Source organism: Lampetra planeri, chromosome 14 (assembly GCF_965212315.1).
Source record: "Lampetra planeri chromosome 14, kcLamPlan1.2.h2, whole genome shotgun sequence".
Taxonomy (NCBI): domain Eukaryota; kingdom Metazoa; phylum Chordata; class Hyperoartia; order Petromyzontiformes; family Petromyzontidae; genus Lampetra; species Lampetra planeri.
Window position 1 is genome coordinate 673,948 of NC_136120.1, and position 25,881 is coordinate 699,828.

Sequence of the window (25,881 nt, forward strand, 5' to 3'; positions counted from 1 at the left end):
CGAGTGTTCCTTCCAAGTCCATGCAAAACTATCTTATTCTTGATAACTGTATCCTGTGATGAGATATGAAAATGGAGACCTAAAATATCATAACACACACTAGGATAATCGGTAAACGTTTAATCGATGATAATCGTGTTATCCTGATTGATAACTCTGGATAAACGAAGCTGAGCCTAATTATCATAACTGCACACATTAACATAATCGCAAGCATCCGCATAAATTACTACGATTATCTCCGTGATTATCATAATGTATGCATATAATTACTCACATTATCATAAGTTATGCATATTAACTCACGCATTAACATAATTAATGCGATTTGCGCATTTTTCGGAAAATTATTAATTTTTATTATTTTCATCAAAATTTCATAACCCGACACATACAACAATTGGAAGGACGTAATAAACCATTTCGGATCTTAACTGATTGTGTTCACGTTTACGGTGACTTTCAGACCTCGTTCCACTCACTGGCATGGTGCAGTTTGCAGAATAATGTATGGTGTCGTAATTGTATAGTAAATATATAGCAGTGTGATACACATTAGGGTGGGTAGAATAATACATAGTGTTATATTAAAATGGATAAGGCAGCAACTGCAGCAGCAGCAACTGCAGCAGCAGCAGCAACTGCAGCAGCAGAAACTGCAGCAGCAGCAGAAACTGCAGCAGTAGCAGAAACTGCAGCAGCAGCAGAAACTGCAGCAGCAGCAACTGCAGCAGCAGCAACTGCAGCAGCAGCATCAACTGCAGCTCTCTTTGATGCTGATAATCCTGCATAATGCACATGCATATGTAGTACTAATCACATTCCTGCATTTCCCATAAATATGCTGAATTCCTCTTGATATGCAAATTCCTTTGTCAAGGCGCCCAGCTTATATATATGCTCCAAGCTCGTGTGCTGTTTCATTCAGACTCTGTCGCCTCAACGGACCTGGTTTTCACCTGAGGACGGCTGCTTGCGTTGTGGCCGAAACGTCGTGAGAATAATTTTATTATGTTTTATTTTTATTATTTTATTACTTCCCTTCTACGTGACTTTACCGAAAGAACCAAGAAGAACAATAAAAAGAGTTAAATACAATTAAAAATGCGAAGGTTTTTGCTTTTATTATTTTCAATTGATTTTTAATTTCGTCCTCGTATTTTTTTATTGTATGGTTTTTTGCTTTTATGATTTTCTATTCATTTTTTACTTTTGTTACTTTGAAAAAATATTGTCCTTTGTGTTTTGTTTGCTTTTTATTTCTATTTACGTGACTTTACCGAATTAATCAATAATATAAATACTTTTAATTCAGGCATTCGTGGAACTGCCTTGAAAATGAAACCAAAATACTATTTCCCTTAAGGGGATTCGATCCCGAGCGGGGGCGGAGGGAGCGACGTGGAGGCACCTCCAACAGCTTCACTGGTAGTCTAGTGGTTAGGATTTGCCATTTCACGGCAGCGGCCTGTGTAAGAATCCCTGTCAAAGAACACTTTTTATGTAAATAAAAAAGTTAACTATATTTTTACTTAAAACTTTCGTGACTGCAGGAATTCATGTTCTTGGTTCGTTAGGTAAAGTCACGTAAATAAAAAACAAAAAATAATAAAAATGCAATTAAAAAGAATAAAAATAAAATAAAGATAAAAATGCATTGAAAATTATGAAAGAAAAAAAACAACAATAAAAAGAGTTAAATACAATTAAAAATGCGAAGGTTTTCTGTTTTTATTATTTTCAATTGATTTTTAATTTTGTCTTCGTATTTTTTTATTGTATGGTTTTTTGCTTTTATGATTTTCTATTAAATTAATTTTTTTTTTGTTACTTTAAAAAAAACATTAGTATTTTGTTTACTTTTTATTTCTATTTACGTGACTTTACCGAATGAATCAATAATATAAATACTTTTAATTCAGGCATTCGTGGAACTCTTTTGAAAATGAAACCAAAATACTATTTCCCTTAAGGGGATTCGATCCCGAGCGGGGGCGGAGGGAGCGCCAAAACCTAACCCGTTGCCACACCAGGGAAATTGGTGGTTGTGCCTCCACATGTCCTGCTGTCCCGCATCATCACCAGGCTTGATCTTCGATTGCTGACTGAAGTGTTCCCCAGGCAGTCGCCATCTCTTACGGTATCACGATTCCACAGTCAATCCCGTGAACCGATTTCATTGCTCCATCAACTCTCGAGCGAGCTCCCGGTGTTGGAGGTGCCAGGACAGCAGGACATGTGGAGGCACCTCCAACAGCTTCACTGGTAGTCTAGTGGTTAGGATTTGCCATTTCACCACAGCGGCCTGGGTAAGAATCCCTGTCAAAGAACACTTTTTACGTAAATAAAAGTTAACTATTTTTATACTTAAAACTTTCGTGACTGCAGGAATTCATATTCTTGGTTCGTTAGGTAAAGTCACGTAAATAAAAAACAAAAAATAATAAAAAAAAAATGCAATTGAAAAGAATAAAAATAAAATAAAGATAAAAATGCATTGAAAATTATGAAAGAAAAAAACCAACAATAAAAATAGTTAAATAAAATTAAATATGCGAAGGTTTTTTGTTTTTATTATTTTCAATTGATTTTTAATTTTGTCTTCGTATTTTTTTATTGTATGGTTTTCTGCTTTTATGATTTTCCATTCATTTTTTATTTTTGTTACTTTGAGAAAATATTGTCCTTTGTATTTTGTTTGCTTTTTATTTATATTTACGTGACTTTACCGAATTAATCAATAATATGAATACTTTTAATTCAGGCATTCGTGGAACTGCTTTGAAAATGAAACCAAAATACGATTTCCCTTACGGGGATTCGATCCCGAGCGGGGGCGGAGGGAGCGACGTGGAGGCACCTCCAACATCTTCACTGGTAGTCTAGTGGTGAGGATTTGCCATTTCACGGCAGTGGCTTGGGTAAGAATCGCTGTCAAAGAACACTTTTTACATAAATAATAAAGTTAACTACTTTTTTTACTTAAAACTTTCGTGACAGCAGGAATTCATATTCTTGGTTCGTTAGGTAAAGTCACGTAACAAAAAAACAAGAAATAATAAAAATGCAATTAAAAAGAATAAAAATAAAATAAAGATAAAAATGCATTGAAAATTATGAAAGAAAAAAAACAACAATAAAAAGAGTTAAATACAATTAAAAATGCGAAGGTTTTCTGTTTTTATTATTTTCAATTGATTTTTAATTTTGTCTTCGTATTTTTTTATTGTATGGTTTTTTGCTTTTATGATTTTCCATTCATTTTTTATTTTTGTTACTTTGAGAAAATATTGTCCTTTGTATTTTGTTTGCTTTTTATTTATATTTTCGTGACTTTACCGAATTAATCAATAATATGAATACTTTTAATTCAGGCATTCGTGGAACTGCCTTGAAAATGAAACCAAAATACTATTTCCCTTAAGGGGATGCGATCCCGAGCGGGGGCGGAGGGAGCGACGTGGAGGCACCTCCAACAGCTTCATTGGTAGTCTAGTGGTTAGGATTTGCCATTTCACGGCAGCGGCCTGTGTAAGAATCCCTGTCAAAGAACACTTTTTATGTAAATAAAAAAGTTAACTATATTTTTACTTAAAACTTTCGTGACTGCAGGAATTCATGTTCTTGGTTCGTTAGGTAAAGTCACGTAAATAAAAAACAAAAAATAATAAAAATGCAATTAAAAAGAATAAAAATAAAATAAAGATAAAAATGCATTGAAAATTATGAAAGAAAAAAAACAACAATAAAAAGAGTTAAATACAATTAAAAATGCGAAGGTTTTCTGTTTTTATTATTTTCAATTGATTTTTAATTTTGTCTTCGTATTTTTTTATTGTATGGTTTTTTGCTTTTATGATTTTCCATTCATTTTTTATTTTTGTTACTTTGAAAAAATATTGTCCTTTGTATTTTGTTTGCTTTTGATTTATATTTACGTTACTTTACCGAATTAATCAATAACATAAATACTATTAATTTAGGCATTCGTGGAACTGCTTTGAAAATGAAACCAAAATACTATTTCCCTTCCGGGGATTCGATCCCGAGAGGGGGCGGAGGGAGCGCCAAAACCTAACCAGTTGCCACACCAGGGAAATTGGTGTGTGTGCCTCCACGTGTCCTGTTTTCCCGCATTATCACCAGGCTTGAACTTCTACTGCTGACCGAAGGTTGTCCCAGGCAGTCGCCATCTCTTACGGTATCACGATTCCACAGTCAATCCCGTGAACAGATTCCATTGCTCCATCAACTCTCGAGCGAGCTCCCGATGTTGGAGGTGCCAGGACAGCAGGACATGTGGAGACACCTTCACCAGCTTCCCTGGTGGTCTAGTGGTTAGGATTCGGCGCTCTCACCGCCGCGGCCCGGGTTCGATTCCCGGTCAGGGAACTCTTTTTTATAAACAATAAAAAAAGTTATTTTCTTCTTTACGGAAAAGTTTAACTGCTTTAAAAAAGACACCATGAGCCTCATTCTGTGACCGGGAACTGAATCCAGACCGCAGCACTGAGAGCTTCGAATTTTAATCACCAGACCACCAGGGAAGTTGTGAGATGTACCTCCACGTGTCCTGCTGTCCCGCATCATCACCAGGCTTGATCTTCGATTGCTGACTGAAGTGTTCCCCAGGCAGTCGCCATCTCTTATGGTCTCACGATTCCACGTAAATCTCGTGAACAGATTCCAATGCACCATCAACTCTCGAGCGAGCTCCCGGTGATGGAGGTGCCAGGATAGCAGGACACGTGGAGGCACCTCCAACAGCTTCACTGGTAGTCTAGTGGTTAGGATTTGCCATTTCACCGCAGCGGCCTGGGTAAGAATCCCTGTCAAAGAACACTTTTTACGTAAAAAAAAAGTTAACTATTTTTTTACTTAAAACTTTCGTGGCTGCAGGAATTCATATTCTTGGTTCGTTAGGTAAAGTCACGTAAATAAAAAAACAAAAAATAATAGAAAATGCAATAAAAAATAATACAAATAAAATAAAGATGAAAATGCATTGAAAATTATGAAAGAAAAAAACCAACGATAAAAAGAGTTAAATAAAATAAAAAATGCGAAGGTTTTTTGCTTTTATGATTTTCCATTCATTTTTTTATTTTTGTTACTTAAAAAAAACATTAGTATTTTGTTTACTTTTTATTTCTATTCACGTGACTTTACCGAATTAAACAGGACCCTGCGGTGTGGGCTGGTGGGAATAATACTAAGTACCGGTACAGGGATATCGACCGGGTATAGAGGTGTAATAAAAGACTTGACCACGGTTTCTGGCTCAGTGTCCTTTATTCGGTCCGTACTGCGTTCCCACACGGCTGTCTCTCTTATTCTCTCTGTGCTGGTTCCGATGTCACTCCAGTCCACATCAGCAGCCCCGCTGCTGTTCTTGTCGCTCTTGCAGCCCCACAGCAGCTCCGCTGCTGTACTCTCACACAGCTCTCTTGGCTGTTCCTGCTGCAGCTCTGACAGCCTCGTGCTGTCTCCTTCTCGTCGCTCCTGCGACTCTTGGCAGCCACCCCGCTGCTCCTCACACACAGCCTCACTGCCTATCTCTATCTGCAGCTTTACACCTCCCAGTAGCTCCCTACTGTTCCCAGGGTTGGCTCCCGCTTCTGACGGTGCCCCCTCGGCTCGTACGCCCGCGTGGCCCCACACCTTTCCATTCACACCCCGACTGCCTTCTCCTTCCGGTTTACCCGCTTAAGGACCCCCTACCTTTCACCCACGTCACCTGGCTCCGCCTCCTCGTGACGTCACATCCGGAAGGTCGCTTTCGCCCGCATTACACCACCCTCCCCCATAGAAAAAACCCAGCCGACCTCGGCTGAACAACACCAAAGCGTAATGCGGTGAACCGACCTTCCCCCTTAAAGGACACTAAGCATGCAATATAACAACAAGAACAACACACAAGTAACATCGACGAACGTACGAAAGCATGCGATAAATACGACGGCAAGAACAAGAACAATAACAACATACAATCAACGAAACGTAAGCGATTTGGAACGAGTGCGGGTCGCCGGCCCGTCCCGGACGGTCGGCGGCCCACTTGTAGAACGGGGACGCGATGGAACACGAGAAATGACAGGGGGTAATTCCCCTGCTGCGATTGGAAGTCCACCGACATCTCGTGTCCCTGACGAATCAGTCTTGGTCATATTCGGCGAATGCGCCTGCAGCGGGGTCGGAAGGGTCGCCGGGCTTGAAGGTCCCGCAGCCTTGGCAGGCGCCCTCCGAGCAGGCCCACTCCTCCCCCGCGGTGTCACGGTCGGCCTGTCTGGAACAGGTACGACAGGCGCTCTAGCAAGATCAATGGACGCAGGCGGGGAAGAGTCAGAGTCAGCAGCAACAGACCCCGGCAAGGCAACATTGGGAGATGACGCATCACGTAGGGGAGCAACATATGGTTTCAACCGCGACGTATGAACAAACCAACGGCGAGAACCAAACTGAACGCGCGCCGACTGTGGATTGGGAACCTCAATGAGGCGCACAGGACCATGCCAAGGTTTGTGCAATTTAGGAGAGGTCCCCGGCCGCACCTGCGGGCAATGGAGCCAGGCCAGGTCTCCCACCTTCCAGGGGCACTCCCCCTCAGACCGCCGAGCATACCGCTCGTTCCGGGCCTGGGCTTTGGCCGTAGCCACGCGGGCGTTTTCCCGCGCCTCCGTAACCCGGCGAACCGTGTCCTGAATGTATTCAGGGAGTGGTTTACGAGGTCCCTTCACCCCAGTACCCAATTGCACATCCACCGGAGGCACGTTTTCCCGACCATACATAAGGTAAAACGGCGAATATCCTGTAGCCGCATGGGGCGTCATCCTGTACGCCGAAAGCACCCCGGGGATGTGCAGATCCCAATCCGATTGCTGCTCACTCACAGTATGGCAAAGCATGGCAGACAATGTCCTGTTCAGCCGCTCAACCATACCATCCGTCTGCGGATGGTATGGAGATGTCCGTATCTTCTTAGTCCCAAGGCCTGCGCACACTTCAGCCAACAATTTAGAAGAGAAATTTCGGCCCTGGTCCGTGAGGAGTCTCTCCGGCGCCCCCTTGTCCATAATGTACCCAAACAAAAAGGCGTCGGTGATGGCCGCGGCCGACTGATCGGGCAACGGCCAGGCCATCGGCCAACGGGAGAGATACTCGACCCCTACCAGCAAATATTTATTTCCCCTCGCCGATGGTGGGAAGGGTCCCAATATGTCCAGTGCCACCAATTCATTGACTCGAGACACCTGAATCGACTTGAGAGGCGGCACGTAAGGATGTTTAGGCGGCTTACGCCGGGCGCATTCAGGGCACGCGCGCACGTGCCCTACGACATCTGTCGCCATGCCGTGCCAAAAATAATGACGTTGCAACGTCAACAAGGTCTTCTGCACCCCTAAATGCAATAGTGTGTCACAATGGAGAGTTCTAATCAACTCAAATCGCAAGGACGTTGGTACCACCACACGCCAGCTTTCCTGGAACCTTTCTTGCCACATAAGCAGACCATCTCGGAGAGCGGTTCGCGGCCCCACAGCCGAACTCGGACTCCCCTTGTCCCTCATAGACCGCTTCCGCATGGACAACAACGACTCGTCCATCATCTGTTCCCGAATCCAGACAGACCGCGGCAGATTCAAAACCCCATCAGTCGGTCCCGGTTCCATCGGAGTACCCGACTTCCCGACGGCCAACGTGAGCGGCTGAGGGGGGTTGAGAATCGGCGAACACCTATGCGTCCCCGACGCACATTTACAAGGGGCGCGCCCTGGTAATCTGGAAAGTGCGTCAGCGTTCGCATGGCGCACTCCCTTCCGATGTTGAATTTGGAAGGAAAACTCCTGCAGCGTGTCCAACCAACGTGCCCACTGTCCCGATGGCTGGTCCATTTTAAGTGCATATTGCAAGGCCGCATGATCCGTACGCACAATAAAAGAACGACCGTAAAGGTACGGTCGAAATTGCCGTAGGAAAAAAACAACCGCCAAAAGTTCTCTACGAGTGACACAGTAGCGTGTTTCCGCAGGCGACAAGACTCGGCTACCATACGCCACGACGCGCTCTACGCCCCCTTTAGACTGTGATAATACCGCCCCAATACCTGTGTCACTCGCGTCCGTATCGAGAATGAAAGGGCGATCAAAATCGGGATAATCCAATGTCGGGGCCGTAGCCAATAGATCACGCAGACTCCGAAAGGCCGCCTCTTCCGGCTCTCCCCAAACAAATTTCCGTCCTTTACCCGTAAGGAGATGCAAGGGCCTCGCAATCGTCGCAAACCCCGGCACAAATCTTCGGTAATACGAGGCAAATCCCAAAAACCGTCGAACATCCCCCACAGAGGCCGGAGTCGGCCAATCCCGGACACACGCCGTCTTTTCCGGGTCCGTGGACACCCCCTCGGCACTCACAATGTGCCCCAAATAACGGACGGACCGTTGCAGTAGGTGGCATTTCTTTGGTTTGAATTTCAAATTGGCAGAGCGCATCCTCGTGAACACTGTCTCCAGCCGCGTCAAATGTTCCCCAAATGTGCGGCTGAACACAATAATATCGTCCAAATATATAAGACACGTCTCCCACTGCAACCCCGTCAAAACGAGCTCCATCAATCTTTGAAACGTAGCAGGGGCCGCATTCAATCCCATCGGGAGGCAGTTGAATTGAAATAACCCCTGCGGCGTACGGAATGCGGTTTTCTCCCGTGAGGACTCGTCAAGGGGAAGCTGCCAAAATCCCGAAGAGAGGTCCAGTGTGGAAAAGAACTTAGCCCCCGACAATGCGTCAAGGGAGTCGTCCATACGCGGCAGGGGGTACGCATCTGCCACCGATATCTTATTCAATTTCCGGAAATCGACACAAAATCTCAAGTTGCCATCCTTTTTCTTAACCAAGACCACAGGAGCGCCCCATGGGCTGTTAGATGGCGATATAATGTCCGCAGCCAACATGTCTTCCACCGCCCCCCGAACGTGTTCTCGCTCCGCTGGACTCATCCGATGCGAATTTAACCGAATAGGGGCAGCGTCGCCCGTCTCAATGTGATGGGAAAGCAACGATGTGCGTCCCAAATCCAAATCGTCGGAGCTGAACACATCCGAATACGTCAGCAACAATTTACGCAGCGCATCACGTTGCCCCACGGACAGGGAAGAATTTTCGTCACATAAGGTAGCGATCCAACGATTATCCGAACCCCTTGGCTCGGAAACACCAGCGACCACTCCTCGGCGATGCGGACAATCGTGCGTCGCGAACGCCGTAGTGGCATGTGCCACAACCGTACCGGCCGGAACACGGATGTTTTCCACCCCCGCATTAAGCACCTGTAAAACCGGTAATTGATCCGGCCGGACGATGGTCTGTGCCCCAACTAACGCCAATCCCGTTGTTATCGTGGCGGATGGTGACAACAAGACCCCTAATGCTCCTAGCCGATTGGGCAGGGGCTTCCGATACCGCAAGGGTATAAGCATCTGTGAACCAGGTGGGATGTCCACAGATGCGACGGACAGCGCCTGCACCTGTACGGCCGAAGCAGGTCGCCCCCAGGGCGACGGCAGAAACGAGATTCGACGGCCCCCCGGCAATTCAATACAATTTTCATTGATTTTAATCAAAATGGGCATCTTAGCCAAAAAATCCGTGCCTAGTAAGCAAGGAACCGCCAAAGATCTCGATATTAACACAACGCCCGAAGCCGACACATCCCCTATAGATATCTTAGCATCCACCTGGCCCACAATCCCCATACTACCCCCGTTTGCAGCGACGCAAGACCCATAAACCGGACGCACAGCCCCCGGCGGAATGCCCAACAGATGGAAAATGACATCCGATATAATAGTCGCAGACGCTCCCGAGTCGACCAAAATGCGCACGTCCACACCTTGTATGGACCCCGGTACAGTGGACGAACCCGTAGCGGCCGCGACAACTCTCCGTGCCAATTTGCGCCACTGCGTAACTGAATGACAAGGCCCCGTCGATGGCCTTTCTTTAACAACAACAATAGGATCGCGCAACACAGGTGGTGGGTGAGGTGTAAAGCCTTGCCGAGTGTCTGGTGCGTGCCGACATGCCTGTTTCGGAGGTTCCTTGGTCGGCTTGTCCGGTGTTGTGGGCTCCTGCTGCGGCGGACCCGGGAAGCGGGCCCAGCAATCTTTGGCGTAATGGCCCCTACGGCCGCAGCGGAAGCAATCGGCCTCGTTGCGCCGAAGCGCAGGTCCTGCATCCCGGCGGCCCCGTCCCGATGGCGTAGCGCGCGGCCCCGGCCTTCCGCGTCCCGGCCATGGAGAGGAGGCAGCCGTCAGCTCCTGTGGACCCCGCTCATCCGGCACATAGATCGCCCTTGTGGGGTCCCACCCCATCGCGCCTCCTTCCTTGACGGGCCCACCCGTCCATGCCGCCACTTGCTTCCAGCGACGGAGATTAAACTGCGCATCCAGACACTTTGCTGCCGCCCGGGACGTGAGCTTCTCATGCCCACACACAGGCATGGGGATCCCCAGATCCCGAGACAGCTCCAGCATTTTTCCCAATATGAGGGGCTCGAGCAGATCCTGTGGCGTGTCAGGATATGCTGCCATGGCCAGCTCCAACACCGCACCCCTGAACCCCACGGGCGATTCTTCGGGTGCTCGTTGTCGTTGAGCGAATCGCCGATGCGCGTCGTCAGGTGGCTCATAGGCGTCGGCCATTTCCTCAAAAACTCCACATAAAGTCTTCTTCTTATCGGCCGTTATGGAACGGAAAAATCGAACAGATTCGTCGTCCAGTAGAGTCGGCAACACTTCCAAGGCCTCCGCATCGGTCCATCTTGCTGAACGAACCGCCGCCAAAAATCGGCAGGCGAAAGCGCTCCAATCGCCCCCGATAGAGAATTCCTTAACTGTAGTAAGGTGGCGACTCCGACTCCTCTTTACGCCGTCTTCCAATGATGGTTGTTGTGGAGGTAAATTCAAAATGGCGTCGGCCCGCGGCGTGGCCAAGATGGCGGTTTGGCGCCCCGGAGCGCGCAAGATGGCGTCTTCTTGCCGCGTGGCCAATGGCGGCGGCAGGGCAGGCAACGTGGCGGCCCGTGGAGCACCTTCTCGTTCCATCGTCGTCCTTGGCGTAACGAGGTGACACAGATGCGCCAGGACGTCCTTGAGTGTCTCCAGTTGTTCTGCCACCTGTTGCCATCTTTGCTCAGCGTCCGATGTTGTTGACGGACCCGCCATCGCGCCGACATCTTCCACGCCCGTCCCCGTGCTCGCCTCAGCAGGGCTCTCCTCCACCACCCCAGCAAAATCCGTGGTCGGAGGGAATTCGTCGTCGTCGGACGAAGAAGCCGATGCTGGCGCCGGGGGAATTTTCTTCCTTACTTGCTTAGACATGCCGTTTCACTTCTGACCCCAGTGTAATAAAAGACTTGACCACGGTTTCTGGCTCACTGTCCTTTATTCGGTCCGTACTGCGTTCCCACACGGCTGTCTCTCTTATTCTCTCTGTGCTGGTTCCGATGTCACTCCAGTCCACATCAGCAGCCCCGCTGCTGTTCTTGTCGCTCTTGCAGCCCCACAGCAGCTCCGCTGCTGTACTCTCACACAGCTCTCTTGGCTGTTCCTGCTGCAGCTCTGACAGCCTCGTGCTGTCTCCTTCTCGTCGCTCCTGCGACTCTTGGCAGCCACCCCGCTGCTCCTCACACACAGCCTCACTGCCTATCTCTATCTGCAGCTTTACACCTCCCAGTAGCTCCCTACTGTTCCCAGGGTTGGCTCCCGCTTCTGACGGTGCCCCCTCGGCTCGTACGCCCGCGTGGCCCCACACCTTTCCATTCACACCCCGACTGCCTTCTCCTTCCGGTTTACCCGCTTAAGGACCCCCTACCTTTCACCCACGTCACCTGGCTCCGCCTCCTCGTGACGTCACATCCGGAAGGTCGCTTTCGCCCGCATTACAGAGGAATTAAAGAAAAAATTACTGTATTCTAGTGTAATGTTAATTAAAAGTGTTTGTTTTGACAAGAAACGCTGTGAGATTTAAAGACTCGCAGTCTTTCATTTCCAAACGATCACATCTGAGATCAATTGACCACCACCTTTTGCACTAGGCCTCGCGAAGCCTCCCGCACTAGGCCTCGCGAAGCCTGCCGCACTAGGCCTCGCGAAGCCTGCTGCACTAGGCCTCGTGAAGCCTTCTCTGCAGTAGACTTAGCGAAGCCTTCTGCACTAGGCCTCGCGAAGCCTCTGCAGTAGGCCTCGCGAAGCCTTCCCTGCAATAGGCCTCGCGAAGCCTTCTCTGCAGTAGGCCTCGCGATGCCTTTTCTGCAGTAGGCCTCGCAAAGCCTGCCGCACTAGGCCTCGCGAAGCCTGCCGCACTAGGCCTCGCGCCATGCTTTTCGTGCACAAATAAGGCGAATAAATGTATCTCGTCTCTGTGTTAATAAATGTATCTTGTCTCTGTATTAAAAAAACGTGCTGCGTTTCAGTAAAGTAAATTTGAAGCGAAGTTTAAAGTTTCACCGTGAGGCGCCGGAAGCGACGGCTATCTTGTTTAGTTCACAGATCGCAGGGGGCGCGGGTGGCCATCTTGTCGGACAGACGGACGGACGGACACATTAATCTATTGGTGGTCTGGTCCACTTCGTTCCTACCAGTATCAATACTATAAATACTTTACCGAATTAATCAATACTATAAATACTTTTAATTCAGGTATTCGTGGAACTGCTTTGAAAATGAAACCAAAATACTATTTCCCTTACGGGGATTCGATCCTGAGCGGGGGCGGAGGGAGCGCCCAAACTAACCAGTTTCCACACCAGAGAAATTGGTGATTGTGCCTCCACGTGTCCTGTTTTCCCGCATTATCACCAGGCTTGAACTTCTACTGCTGACCGAAGGTTTTCCCAGGCAGTCGCCATCTCTTACGGTATCACGATTCCACAGTCAAACCTGTGAACAGATTCCATTGCTCCAACAACTCTCGAGCGAGCTCCCAGTGTTGGAGGTGCCAGGACAGCAGGACATGTGGAGACACCTCAACCAGCTTTTCTGGTGGTCTAGTGGTTAGGATTCGGTGCTCTCACCGCCGTGGCCCGGGTTCGATTCCCGGTCAGGGAACAATTTTTATAAATAATAAAAAAAGTGATTTTCTTCTTTACGGAAAAGTTTAACTTCTTTAAAAAAGACACCAAGAGCCTCATTCCGTGACCGGGAACTGAACCCAGACCGCAGCACTGAGAGCTTCGAATTTTAATCACCAGACCACCAGGGAAGTTGTTAGATGCACCTCCACGTGTCCTGCTGTCCCGCATCATCACCAGGCTTGATCTTCGATTGCTGACTGAAGTGTTCCCCAGGCAGTCGCCATCTCTTATGGTCTCACGATTCCACGTAAATCTCGTGAACAGATTCCAATGCACCATCAACTCTCGAGCGAGCTCCCGGTGTTGGAGGTGCCAGGATAGCAGGACACGTGGAGGCACCTCCAACAGCTTCACTGGTAGTCTAGTGGTTAGGATTTGCCATTTCACCGCAGCGGCCTGGGTGAGAATCCCTGTCAAAGAATGCTTTTTACGTAAATAAAAAAGTTAACTATTTTTTTACTTAAAACTTTCGTGACTGCAGGAATTCATATTCTTGGTTCGTTAGGTAAAGTCACGTAAATAAAAAACAAAAAATAATAAAAAATGCAATTAAAAAGAATAAAAATAAAATAAAGATTAAAATGCATTGAAAATTCTGAAAGAAAAAACCAACAATAAAAATAGTTAAATACAATTAAAAATGCGAAGGTTTTTTGCTTTTATTATTTTCAATTGATTTTTAATTTTGTCTTCGTATTTTTTTATTGTATGGTGTTTTGCTTTTATGATTTTCCATTCATTTTTTATTTTTGTTACTTTGAAAAAATATTGTCCTTTGTATTTTGTTTGCTTTTGATTTATATTTACGTGACTTTACGGAATTAATCAATAACATAAATACTTTTAATTTAGGCATTCGTGGAACTGCTTTGAAAATGAAACCAAAATACTATTTCCCTTCCGGGGATTCGATCCCGAGAGGGGGCGGAGGGAGCGCCAAAAACTAACCAGTTGCCACACCAGGGAAATTGGTGTATGTGCCTCCACGTGTCCTGTTTTCCCGCATTATCACCAGGCTTGAACTTCTACTGCTGACCGAAGGTTGTCCCAGGCAGTCGCCATCTCTTACGGTATCACGATTCCACAGTCAATCCCGTGAACAGATTCCATTGCTCCATCAACTCTCGAGCGAGCTCCAGATGTTGGAGGTGCCAGGACAGCAGAACATGTGGAGACACCTTAACCAGCTTCCCTGGTGGTCTAGTGGTTAGGATTCGGCGCTCTCACCGCCGCGGCCCGGGTTCGATTCCCGGTCAGGGAACACTTTTTTTTATAAATAATAAAAAAGTTATTTTCTTCTTTACGGAAAAGTTTAACTGCTTTAAAAAAGACACCAAGAGCCTCATTCCGTGACCGGGAACTAAACCCCGACCGCAGCACTGAGAGCTTCGAATTTTAATCAACAGACCACCAGGGAAGTTGTGAGATGTACTTCCACATGTCCTGCTGTCCCGCATCATCACCAGGCTTGATCTTCGATTGCTGACTGAAGTGTTCCCCAGGAAGTCGCCATCTCTTATGGTCTCACGATTCCACGTAAATCTCGTGAACAGATTCCAATGCACCATCAACTCTCGAGCGAGCTCCCGGTGTTGGAGGTGCCAGGATAGCAGGACACGTGGAGGCACCTCCAACAGCTTCACTGGTAGTCTAGTGGTTAAGAATCCCTGTCAAAGAATATTTCTTACGTAAATAAAAAAGTTAACTATTTTTTTACTTAAAACTTTCGTGACTGCAGGAATTCATATTCTTGGTTCGTTAGGTAAAGTCACGTAAATAAAAAAACCAAAAATAATAGAAAATGCAATTAAAAAGAATAAAAATAAAATAAAGATAAAAATGCATTGAAAATTATGAAAGAAAAAAACCAACAATGAAAAGAGTTAAATAAAATAAAAAAATGCGAATGTTTTTTGCTTTTATGATTTTCCATTCATTTTTTTTATTTTTGTTACTTAAAAAAAAAACATTAGTATTTTGTTTACTTTTTATTTCTATTTACGTGACTTTACCGAATTAAACAGGACCCTGCGGGGTGGGCTGGTAGGAATAATACTTAGTACCGGTACAGTGATATCGACCGGGTATAGAGGAGTTAAAGAAAAAATTACTGTATTCTAGTGTAATGTTAATTAAAAGTGTTTGTTTTGACAAGAAACGCTGTGAGATTTAAAGACTCGCAGTCTTTCATTTCCAAACGATCACATCTGAGATTAATTGACCACCACCTTTTGCACTAGGCCTCGCGAAGCCTCCCGCACTAGGCCTCGCGAAGCCTGCCGCACTAGGCCTCGCGAAGCCTGCTGCACTAGGCCTCGCGAAGCCTTCTCTGCAGTAGACTTAGCGAAGCCTTCTGCACTAGGCCTCGTGAAGCCTCTGCAGTAGTCCTCGCGAAGCCTTCCCTGCAGTAGGCCTCGCGATGCCTCTTCTGCAGTAGGCCTCGCAAAGCCTGCCGCACTAGGCCTCGCGAAGCCTGCCGCACTAGGCCTCGCACCGTGCTTTTCGTGCACAAATAAGGCAATTAAATGTATCTCGTCTCTGTGTTGATAAATGTATCTTGTCTCTGTGTTAAAAAAAAACGTGCTGCGTTTCAGTGAAGTAAATTTGAAGCGAAGTTTAAAGTTTCGCTATGAGGCGCCGGAAGCGACGGCCATCTTGTTTAGTTCACAGATCGCAGGGGGCGCGGGCGGCCATCTTGTCGGACAGACGGACGGACACATTAATCTATTGGTGGTCTGGTCCACTTGGTTCCTACCAGTATCAATACTATAAATACTTTACCGAATTAATCAATACTATAATACTTTTAATTCAGGTATTCGTGGAACTACTTTGAAAATGAAACCAAAATACTATTTCCCTTACGGGGATTCGATCCCGAGCAGGGGCGGAGGGAGCGCCAAAACCTAGCCAGTTGCCACACCAGAGAAATTGGTGATTGTGCCTCCACGTGTCCTGCTGTCCCGCATTATCACCAGGCTTGAACTTCTACTGCTGACCGAAGGTGTTCCTAGGCAGTCGCCATCTCTTATGGTATCACGATTCCACAGTCAATCCCGTGAACAGATTTCATTGCTCCATCAACTCTCGAGCGAGCTCCCGGTGTTGGAGGTGCCAGGACAGCAGGACATGTGGAGACACCTTAATCAGCTTCCCTGGTGGTCTAGTGGTTAGGATTCGGCGCTCTCACCGCCGCGGCCTGGGTTCGATTCCCGGTCAGAGAACTCTTTTTTATAAACAATGAAAAAAGTTATTTTCTTCTTTACGGAAAAGTTTAACTGCTTTAAAAAAGACAACATGAGCCTCATTCCGTGACCGGGAACTGAATCCAGACCGCAGCACTGAGAGCTTCGAATTTTAATCACCAGACGACCAGGGAAGTTGTTAGATGTACCTCCACGTGTCCTGCTGTCCCGCATCATCACCAGGCTTGATCTTCGATTGCTGACTGAAGTGTTCCCCAGGCAGTCGCCATCTCTTATGGTCTCACGATTCCACGTAAATCTCGTGAACAGATTCCAATGCACCATCAACTCTCGAGCGAGCTCCCGGTGTTGGAGGTGCCAGGATAGCAGGACACGTGGAGGCACCTCCAACAGCTTCACTGGTAGTCTAGTGGTTAGGATTTGCCATTTCACCGCAGCGGCCTGGGTAAGAATCCCTGTCAAAGAACACTTTTTACGTAAATAAAAAAGTTAACTATTTTTTTACTTAAAACTTTCGTGGCTGCAGGCATTCATATTTTTGGTTCGTTAGGTAAAGTCACGTAAATAAAAAATAATAAAAAATGCAATTAAAAAGAATACAAATAAAATAAAGATAAAAATGCATTGAAAATTATGAAAGAAAAAAAACAACAATAAAAAGAGTTAAATAAAATAAAAAATGCGAAGGTTTTTTGCTTTTATGATTTTCCATTCATTTTTTTTTGTTACTTAAAAAAAAAAAATTAGTATTTTGTTTACTTTTTATTTCTATTTACGTGACTTTACCGAATTAAACAGGACCCTGCGGGGTGGGCTGGTAGGAATAATACTAAGTACCGGTACAGGGATATCGACCGGGTATAGAGGAGTTAAAGAAAAAATTACTGTATTCTAGTGTAATGTTAATTAAAAGTGTTTGTTTAGAAAAAAACGCTGTGAGATTTAAAGACTCGCAGTCTTTCATTTCCAAACGATCACAGCTGAGATTAATTGACCACCACCTTTTGCACTAGGCCTCGCGAAGCCTCCCGCACTAGGCCTCGCGAAGCCTGCCGCACTAGGCCTCGCGAAGCCTGCTGCACTAGGCCTCGTGAAGCCTTATCTGCAGTAGACTTAGCGAAGCCTTCTGCACTAGGCCTCGCGAAGCCTCTGCAGTAGGCCTCGCGAAGCCTTCCCTGCAGTAGGCCTCGCGAAGCCTTCTCTGCAGTAGGCCTCTCGATGCCTTTTCTGCAGTAGGCCTCGCAAAGCCTGCCGCACTAGGCCTCGCGAAGCCTGCCGCACTAGGCCTCGCGCCGTGCTTTTCGTGCACAAAAAAGGCCATTAAATGTATCTCGTCTCTGTGTTAATAAATGTATCTTGTCTCTGTATTTAAAAAAACGTGCTGCGTTTCAGTAAAGTAAATTTGAAACGAAGTTTAAAGTTTCACCGTGAGGCGCCGGAAGCGACGGCCATCTTCTTTAGTTCACAGATCGCAGGGGGCGCGGGCGGCCATCTTGTCGGACAGACGGATGGACGGGCACATTAATCTATTGGTGGTCTGGTCCACTTCGTTCCTACCAGTATCAATACTATAAATACTTTACCGAATTAATCAATACTCTAAATACTTTTAATTCAGGTATTCGTGTAACTGCTTTGAAAATGAAACCAAAATACTATTTCCCTTACGGGGATTCGATCCTGAGCGGGGGCGGAGGGAGCGCCAAAACCTAACCAGTTTCCACACCAGAGAAATTGGTGATTGTGCCTCCACGTGTCCTGTTTTCCCGCATTATCACCAGGCTTGAACTTCTACTGCTGACCGAAGGTTTTCCCAGGCAGTCGCCATCTCTTACGGTATCACGATTCCACAGTCAAACCTGTGAACAGATTCCATTGCTCCAACAACTCTCGAGCGAGCTCCCGGTGTTGGAGGTGCCAGGACGTCAGGACATGTGGAGACACCTCAACCAGTTTCCCTGGTGGTCAAGTGGTTAGGATTCGGCGCTCTCACCGCCGTGGCCCGTGTTCGATTCCCGGTCAGGGAACAATTTTTATAAATAATAAAAAAGAGTTATTTTCTTCTTTACGGAAAAGTTTAACTTCTTTAAAAAAGACACCAAGAGCCTCATTCCGTGACCGGGAACTGAACCCAGACCGCAGCACTGAGAGCTTCGAATTTTAATCACCAGACCACCAGGGAAGTTGTAAGATGTACCTCCATGTGTCCTGCTGTCCCGCATCATCACCAGGCTTGATCTTCGATTGCTGACTGAAGTGTTCCCCAGGCAGTCTCCATCTCTTATGGTCTCACGATTCCACGTAAATCTCGTGAACAGATTCCAATGCACCATCAACTCTCGAGCGAGCTCCCGGTGATGGAGGTGCCAGGATAGCAGGACACGTGGAGGCACCTCCAACAGCTTTACTGGTAGTCTAGTGGTTAGGATTTGCCATTTCACCGCAGGGGCCTGGGTGAGAATCCCTGTCAAAGAATGCTTTTTACGTAAATAAAAAAGTTAACTATTTTTTTACTTAAAACTTTCGTGACTGCAGGAATTCATGTTCTTGGTTTGTTAGGTAAAGTCATGTAAACAAAAAACTAAAAATAATAAAAATGCAATTGAAAAGAATAAAAATAAAATAAAGATAAAAATGCATTGAAAATTATGAAAGAAAAAACCCAACAATAAAAAGAGTTAAATAAAATTAAAAATGCGAAGGTTTTTTCTTTTTATTATTTTCAATTGATTTTTAATTTTGTCTTCGTATTTTTTTATTGTATGGTTTTTTGCTTTTATGATTTTCCATTCATTTTTTATTTTTGTTACTTTGAAAAAATATTGTCCTTGGTATTTTGTTTGCTTTTTATTTCTATTTACGTGACTTTACCGAAGTAATCAATAATATGAATACTTTTAATTCAGGCATTCGTGGAACTGCTTTGAAAATGAAACCAAAATACTATTTCCCTTACGGGGATTCGATCACGAGCGGGGGCGGAGGGAGCGCCAAAACCTAACCAGTTGCTACACCAGAGAAATTGGTGATTGTGGCTCCACGTGTCCTGCTGTCCCGCATTATCACCAGGCTTGAACTTCTACTGCTGATCGAAGGTGTTCCTAGGCAGTCGCCATCTCTTATGGTATCACGATTCCACAGTCAATCCCGTGAACAGATTCCATTGATCCATCAACTCTCGAGCGAGCTCCCGGTGTTGGAGGTGCCAGGACAGCAGGACATGTGGAGACACCTTAACCAGCCTCCTTGGTGGTCTAGTGGTTTGGTTTCGGCGCTCTCACTGCCGCGGCCCGGGTTCGATTCCCGGTCAGGGAACTCTTTTTTATAAACAATAAAAAAAGTTATTTTCTTCTTTACGGAAAAGTTTAACTGCTATAAAAAAGACACCAAGAGCCTCATTCCGTGACAGGGAACTGAATCCAGACTGCAGCACTGAGAGCTTCGAATTTTAATCACCAGACCACCAGGGAAGTTGTTAGATGTACCTCCACGTGTCCTGCTGTCCCGCATCATCACCAGGCTTGATCTTCGATTGCTGACTGAAGTGTTCCCCAGGCAGTCGCCATCTCTTATGGTCTCACGATTCCACATAAATCTCGTGAACAGATTCCAATGCACAATCAACTCTCGCGCGAGCTCCCGGTGTTGGAGGTGCCAGGATAGCAGGACACGTGGAGGCACCTCCAACAGCTTCACTGGTAGTCTAGTGGTTAGGATTTGCCATTTCACCGCAGCGGCCTGGGTAAGAATCCCTGTCAAAGAACACTTTTTACGTAAATAAAAAAGTAATTTTTTTTTTTTACTTAAAACTTTCGTGACTGCAGGAATTCATATTCTTGGTTCGTTAAGTAAAGTCACTTAAATAAAAATCGGCCTGGGTAAGAATCCCTGTCAAAGAACACTTTTTACGTAAATAAAAGTTAACTATTTTATTACTTAAAACTTTCGTGACTGCAGGAATTCATATTCTTGGTTCGTTAGGTAAAGTCACGTAAATAAAAAATAATAATAAAAAAATTCAATTCAAAAGAAAAAAATAAAATAAAGATGAAAATGCATTGCAAATTATGAAAGAAAAAAAACAACAATAAAAAGAGTTAAATAAAATAAAAAATGCGAAGGTTTTTTGCTTTTATGATTTTCCATTCATTTTTTTATTTTTGTTACTTAAAAAAAAACATTAGTATTTTGTTTACTTTTTATTTCTATTTACGTGACTTTACCGAATTTAACAGGACCCTGCGGGGTGGGCTGGTAGGAATAATACTTAGTACCGGTACAGGGATATCGACCGGGTATAGAGGAGTTAAAGAAAAAAATACTGTATTCTAGTGTAATGTTAATTAAAAGTGTTTGTTTTGACAAGAAACGCTGTGAGATTTAAAGACTCGCAGTCTTTCATTTCCAAACGATCACATCTGAGATTAATTGACCACCACCTTTTGCACTAGGCCTCGCGAAGCCTCCCGCACTAGGCCTTGCGAAGCCTGCCGCACTAGGCCTCGCGAAGCCTGCTGCACTAGGCCTCGCGAAGCCTTCTCTGCAGTAGACTTAGCGAAGCCTTCTGCACTAGGCCTCGCGAAGCCTCTGCAGTAGGCCTCGCGAAGCCTTCCCTGCAGTAGGCCTCGCGCCGTGCTTTTCGGGCACAAATAAGGCGATTAAATGTATCTCGTCTCTGTGTTAATAAATGTATCTTGTCTCTGTGTTAAAAAAACGTGCTGCGTTTCAGTAAAGTAAATTTGAAGCGAAGTTTAAAGTTTCACCGTGAGGCGCCGGAAGCGACGGTCATCTTGTTTAGTTCACAGATCGCAGGGGGCGCGGGCGGCCATCTTGTAGGACAGACGGACGGACGGACACATTAATCTATTGGTGGTCTGGTCCACTTCGTTCCTACCATTATCAATACTATAAATACTTTACCGAATTATTCAATACTATAAATACTTTTAATTCAGGTATTCGTGGAACTGCTTTGAAAATGAAACCAAATACTATTTCCCTTACGGGGATTCGATCAAGATCGGGGGCGGAGGGAGCGCCAAAACCTAACCAGTTGCCACACCAGAGAAATTGGTGATTGTGCCTCCACGTGTCCTGTTTACCCGCATTATCACCAGGCTTGAACTTCTACTCCTGACCGAAGGTTTTCCCAGGCAGTCGCCATCTCTTACGGTATCACGATTCCACAGTCAAACCCGTGAACAGATTCCATTGCTCCAACAACTCTCGAGCGAGCTCCCGGTGTTGGAGGTGCCAGGACAGCAGGACATGTGGAGACACCTCAACCAGCTTCCGTGGTGGTCTAGTGGTTAGGATTCGGCGCTCTCACTGCCGCGGCCTGGATTCGATTCTCGGTCAGGGAACAATTTTTATAAATAATAAAAAAAGTTATTTTCTTCTTTACGGAAACGTTTAACTGCTTTAAAAAAGACACCAAGAGCCTCATTCCATGACCGGGAACTGAACCCAGACCGCAGCACTGAGAGCTTCGAATTTTAATCACCAGACCACCAGGGAAGTTGTTAGATGCACCTCCACGTGTCCTGCTGTCCCGCATCATCACCAGGCTTAATCTTCGATTGCTGACTGAAGTGTTCCCCAGGCAGTCGCCATCTCTTATGGTCTCACGATTCCACGTAAATCTCGTGAACAGATTCCAATGCACCATCAACTCTCGAGCGAGCTGCCGGTGTTGGAGGTGCCAGGATAGCAGGACTCGTGGAGGCACCTCCAACAGCTTTACTGGTAGTCTAGTGGTTAGGATTTGCCATTTCACCGCAGCGGCCTGGGTGAGAATCCCTGTCAAAGAACACTTTTTACGTAAATAAAAAAGTTAACTATTTTTTTACTTAAAACTTTCGTGACTGCAGGAATTAATATTCTTGGTTCGTTAGGTAAAGTCACGTAAATAAAAAACAAAAAAATAATAAAAAAATTCAATTCAAAAGAAAAAAATAAAATAAAGATGAAAATGCATTGAAAATTATGAAAGAAAAAAACCAACAATAAAAAGAGTCAAATAAAATAAAAAATGCGAAGGTTTTTTGCTTTTATGATTTTCCATTCATTTTTTTTTGTTACTTAAAAAAAAACATTAGTATTTTGTTTGCTTTTTATTTCTATTTACGTGACTTTACCGAATTAAACAGGACCCTGCGGGGTGGGCTGGTAGGAATAATACTTAGTACCGGTACAAGGATATCGACTGGGTATAGAGGAGTTAAAGAAAAAAATACTGTATTCTAGTGTAATGTTAATTAAAAGTGTTTGTTTTGACAAGAAACGCTCTGAGATTTAAAGACTCGCAGTCTTTCATTTCCAAACGATCACATCTGAGATTAATTGACCACCACCTTTTGCACTAGGCCTCGCGAAGCCTCCCGCACTAGGCCTCGCGAAGCCTGCCGCACTAGGCCTCGCGAAGCCTGCTGCACTAGGCCTCGCGAAGCCTTCTCTGCAGTAAACTTAGCGAAGCCTTCTGCACTAGGCCTCGCGAAGCCTCTGCAGTAGGCCTCGCGAAGCCTTCCCTGCAGTAGGCCTCGCGCCGTGCTTTTGGTGCACAAATAAGGCGATTAAATGTATTTCGTCTCTGTGTTAATAAATGTATCTTGTCTCTGTGTTAAAAAAACGTGCTGCGTTTCAGTAAAGTAAATTTGAAGCGAAGTTTAAAGTTTCACCGTGAGGCGCCGGAAGCGACGGTCATCTTGTTTAGTTCACAGATCGCAGGGGGCGCGGGCGGCCATCTTGTCGGACAGACGGACGGACGGACACATTAATCTATTGGTGGTCTGGTCCACTTCGTTCCTACCATTATCAATACTATAAATACTTTACCGAATTAATCAATACTATAAATACTTTTAATTCAGGTATTCGTGGAACTGCTTTGAAAATGAAACCAAAATACTATTTCCCTTACGGGGATTCGATCAAGAGCGGGGGCGGAGGGAGCGCCAAAACCTAACCAGTTGCCACACCAGAGAAATTGGTGATTGTGCCTCCACGTGTCCTGTTTTCCCGCATTATCACCAGGCTTGAACTTCTACTCCTGACCGAAGGTTTTCCCAGGCAGTCGCCATCTCTTACGGTATCACGATTCCACAGTCAAACCCGTGAACAGATTCCATTGATCCATCAACTCTCGAGCGAGCTCCCGGTGTTGGAGGTGCCAGGACAGCAGGACATGTGGAGACACCTTAACCAGCTTCCTTGGTGGTCTAGTGGTTAGGATTCGGCGCTCTCAAAACCACGGCCCAGGTTCGATTCCTGGTCAGGGAACTCTTTTTTATAAACAATAAAAAAAGTTATTTTCTTCTTTACGGAAAAGTTTAACTGCTATAAAAAAGACACCAAGAGCCTCATTCCGTGACAGGGAACTGAATCCAGACCGCAGCACTGAGAGCTTCGAATTTTAATCACCAGACCATCAGGGAAGTTGTTAGATGTACCTCCACGTGTCCTGCTGTCCCGCATCATCACCAGGCTTGATCTTCGATTGCTGACTGAAGTGTTCCCCAGGCAGTCGCCATCTCTTATGGTCTCACGATTCCACGTAAATCTCGTGAACAGATTCCAATGCACCATCAACTATCGCGCGAGCTCCCGGTGTTGGAGGTGCCAGGATAGCAGGACACGTGGAGGCACCTCCAACAGCTTCACTGGTAGTCTAGTGGTTAGGATTTGCCATTTCACCGCAGCGGCCTGGGTAAGAATCCCTGTCAAAGAACACTTTTTACGTAAATAAAAAAGTTAAAAAATTTTTTTACTTAAAACTTTAGTGACTGCAGGAATTCATATTCTTGGTTCGTTAAGTAAAGTCACGTAAATAAAAAGCGGCCTGGGTAAGAATCCCTGTCAAAGAACACTTTTTACGTAAATAATAAAGTTAAATTTTTTTTTACTTAAAACTTTCGTGACTGCAGGAATTCATATTCTTGGTTCGTGAGGTAAAGTCACGTAAACAAAAAACTAAAAATAATAAAAATGCAATTCAAAAGAATAAAAATAAAATTAAGATGTAAATGCATTGAAAATTATGAAAGACAAAAGCCAACAATAAAAAGAGTTAAGTAAAATAAAAAATGCGAAGGTTTTTTGCTTTTATGATTTTCCATTCATTTTTTTATTTTTGTTACTTAAAAAAAAAACATTAGTATTTTGTTTACTTTTTATTTCTATTTACGTGACTTTACCGAATTAAACAGGACCCTGCGGGGTGGGCTGGTAGGAATAATACTTAGTACCGGTACAGGGATATCGACCGGGTATAGAGGAGTTAAAGAAAAAAATACTGTATTCTAGTGTAATGTTAATTAAAAGTGTTTGTTTTGACAAGAAACGCTGTGAGATTTAAAGACTCGCAGTCTTTAATTTCCAAACGATCACATCTGAGATTAATTGACCACCACCTTTTGCACTAGGCCTCGCGAAGCCTCCCGCACTAGGCCTCGCGAAGACTGCCGCACTAGGCCTCGCGAAGCCTTCTCCGCAGTAGACTTAGCGAAGCCTTCTGCACTAGGCCTCGCGAAGCCTTTGCAGTAGGCCTCGCGAAGCCTTTTCTGCAGTAGGCCTCGCAAAGCCTGCAGCACTAGGCCTCGCGAAGCCTTCCCTGCAGTAGGCCTCGCGCCGTGCTTTTCGTGCACAAATAAGGCGATTAAATGTATCTCGTCTCTGTGTTAATAAATGTATCTTGTCTCTGTGTTAAAAAAACGTGCTGCGTTTCAGTAAAGTAAATTTGAAGCGAAGTTTAAAGTTTCACCGTGAGGCGCCGGAAGCGACGGCCATCTTGTTTAGTTCACAGATCGCAGGGGGCGCGGGCGGCCATCTTGTAGGACAGACGGACGGACGGACACATTAATCTATTGGTGGTCTGGTCCACTTCGTTCCTACCATTATCAATACTATAAATACTTTACCGAATTAATCAATACTATAAATACTTTTAATTCAGGTATTCGTGGAACTGCTTTGAAAATGAAACCAAAATACTATTTCCCTTACGGGGATTCGATCAAGTGCGGGGGGGGAGGGAGCGCCAAAACCTAACCAGTTGCCACACCAGAGAAATTGGTGATTGTGCCTCCACGTGTCCTGTTTTCCCGCATTATCACCAGGCTTGAACTTCTACTCCTGACCGAAGGTTTTCCCAGGCAGTCGCCATCTCTTACGGTATCACGATTCCACAGTCAAACCCGTGAACAGATTCCATTGATCCATCAACTCTCGAGCGAGCGCCCGGTGTTGGAGGTGCCAGGACAGCAGGACATGTGGAGACACCTCAACCAGCTTCCCTGGTGGTCTAGTGGTTAGGATTCGGCGCTCTCACTGCCACGGCCTGGATTCGATTCTCGGTCAGGGAACAATTTTTATAAATAATAAAAAGTTATTTTCTTCTTTACGGAAACGTTTAACTGCTTTAAAAAAGACACCAAGAGCCTCATTCCGTGACCGGGAACTGAACCCAGACCGCTGCACTGAGAGCGTCGAATTTTAATCACCAGACCACCAGGGAAGTTGTTAGATGCACCTCCACGTGTCCTG

At 45.4% G+C, this 25,881-nt stretch overlaps 5 non-coding genes across 5 annotated transcripts; all 5 read left to right on the forward strand.

Moving 5' to 3' along the window:
- Positions 1-4,320: 4,320 nt before the first annotated feature.
- On the forward strand, positions 4,321-4,392 carry TRNAE-CUC (transfer RNA glutamic acid (anticodon CUC)). The gene has a single exon. It is a non-coding gene; the product is annotated as a tRNA-Glu (tRNA).
- Positions 4,393-13,037: 8,645 nt separating this feature from the next.
- On the forward strand, positions 13,038-13,109 carry TRNAE-CUC (transfer RNA glutamic acid (anticodon CUC)). Its single transcript has one exon. It is a non-coding gene; the product is annotated as a tRNA-Glu (tRNA).
- A 1,215-nt stretch (positions 13,110-14,324) lies between these two features.
- Positions 14,325-14,396, forward strand: TRNAE-CUC (transfer RNA glutamic acid (anticodon CUC)). Its single transcript has one exon. It is a non-coding gene; the product is annotated as a tRNA-Glu (tRNA).
- A 1,891-nt stretch (positions 14,397-16,287) lies between these two features.
- Positions 16,288-16,359, forward strand: TRNAE-CUC (transfer RNA glutamic acid (anticodon CUC)). Its single transcript has one exon. It is a non-coding gene; the product is annotated as a tRNA-Glu (tRNA).
- Positions 16,360-18,296: 1,937 nt separating this feature from the next.
- On the forward strand, positions 18,297-18,368 carry TRNAE-CUC (transfer RNA glutamic acid (anticodon CUC)). Its single transcript has one exon. It is a non-coding gene; the product is annotated as a tRNA-Glu (tRNA).
- The last annotated feature ends 7,513 nt before the right edge of the window (positions 18,369-25,881 follow it).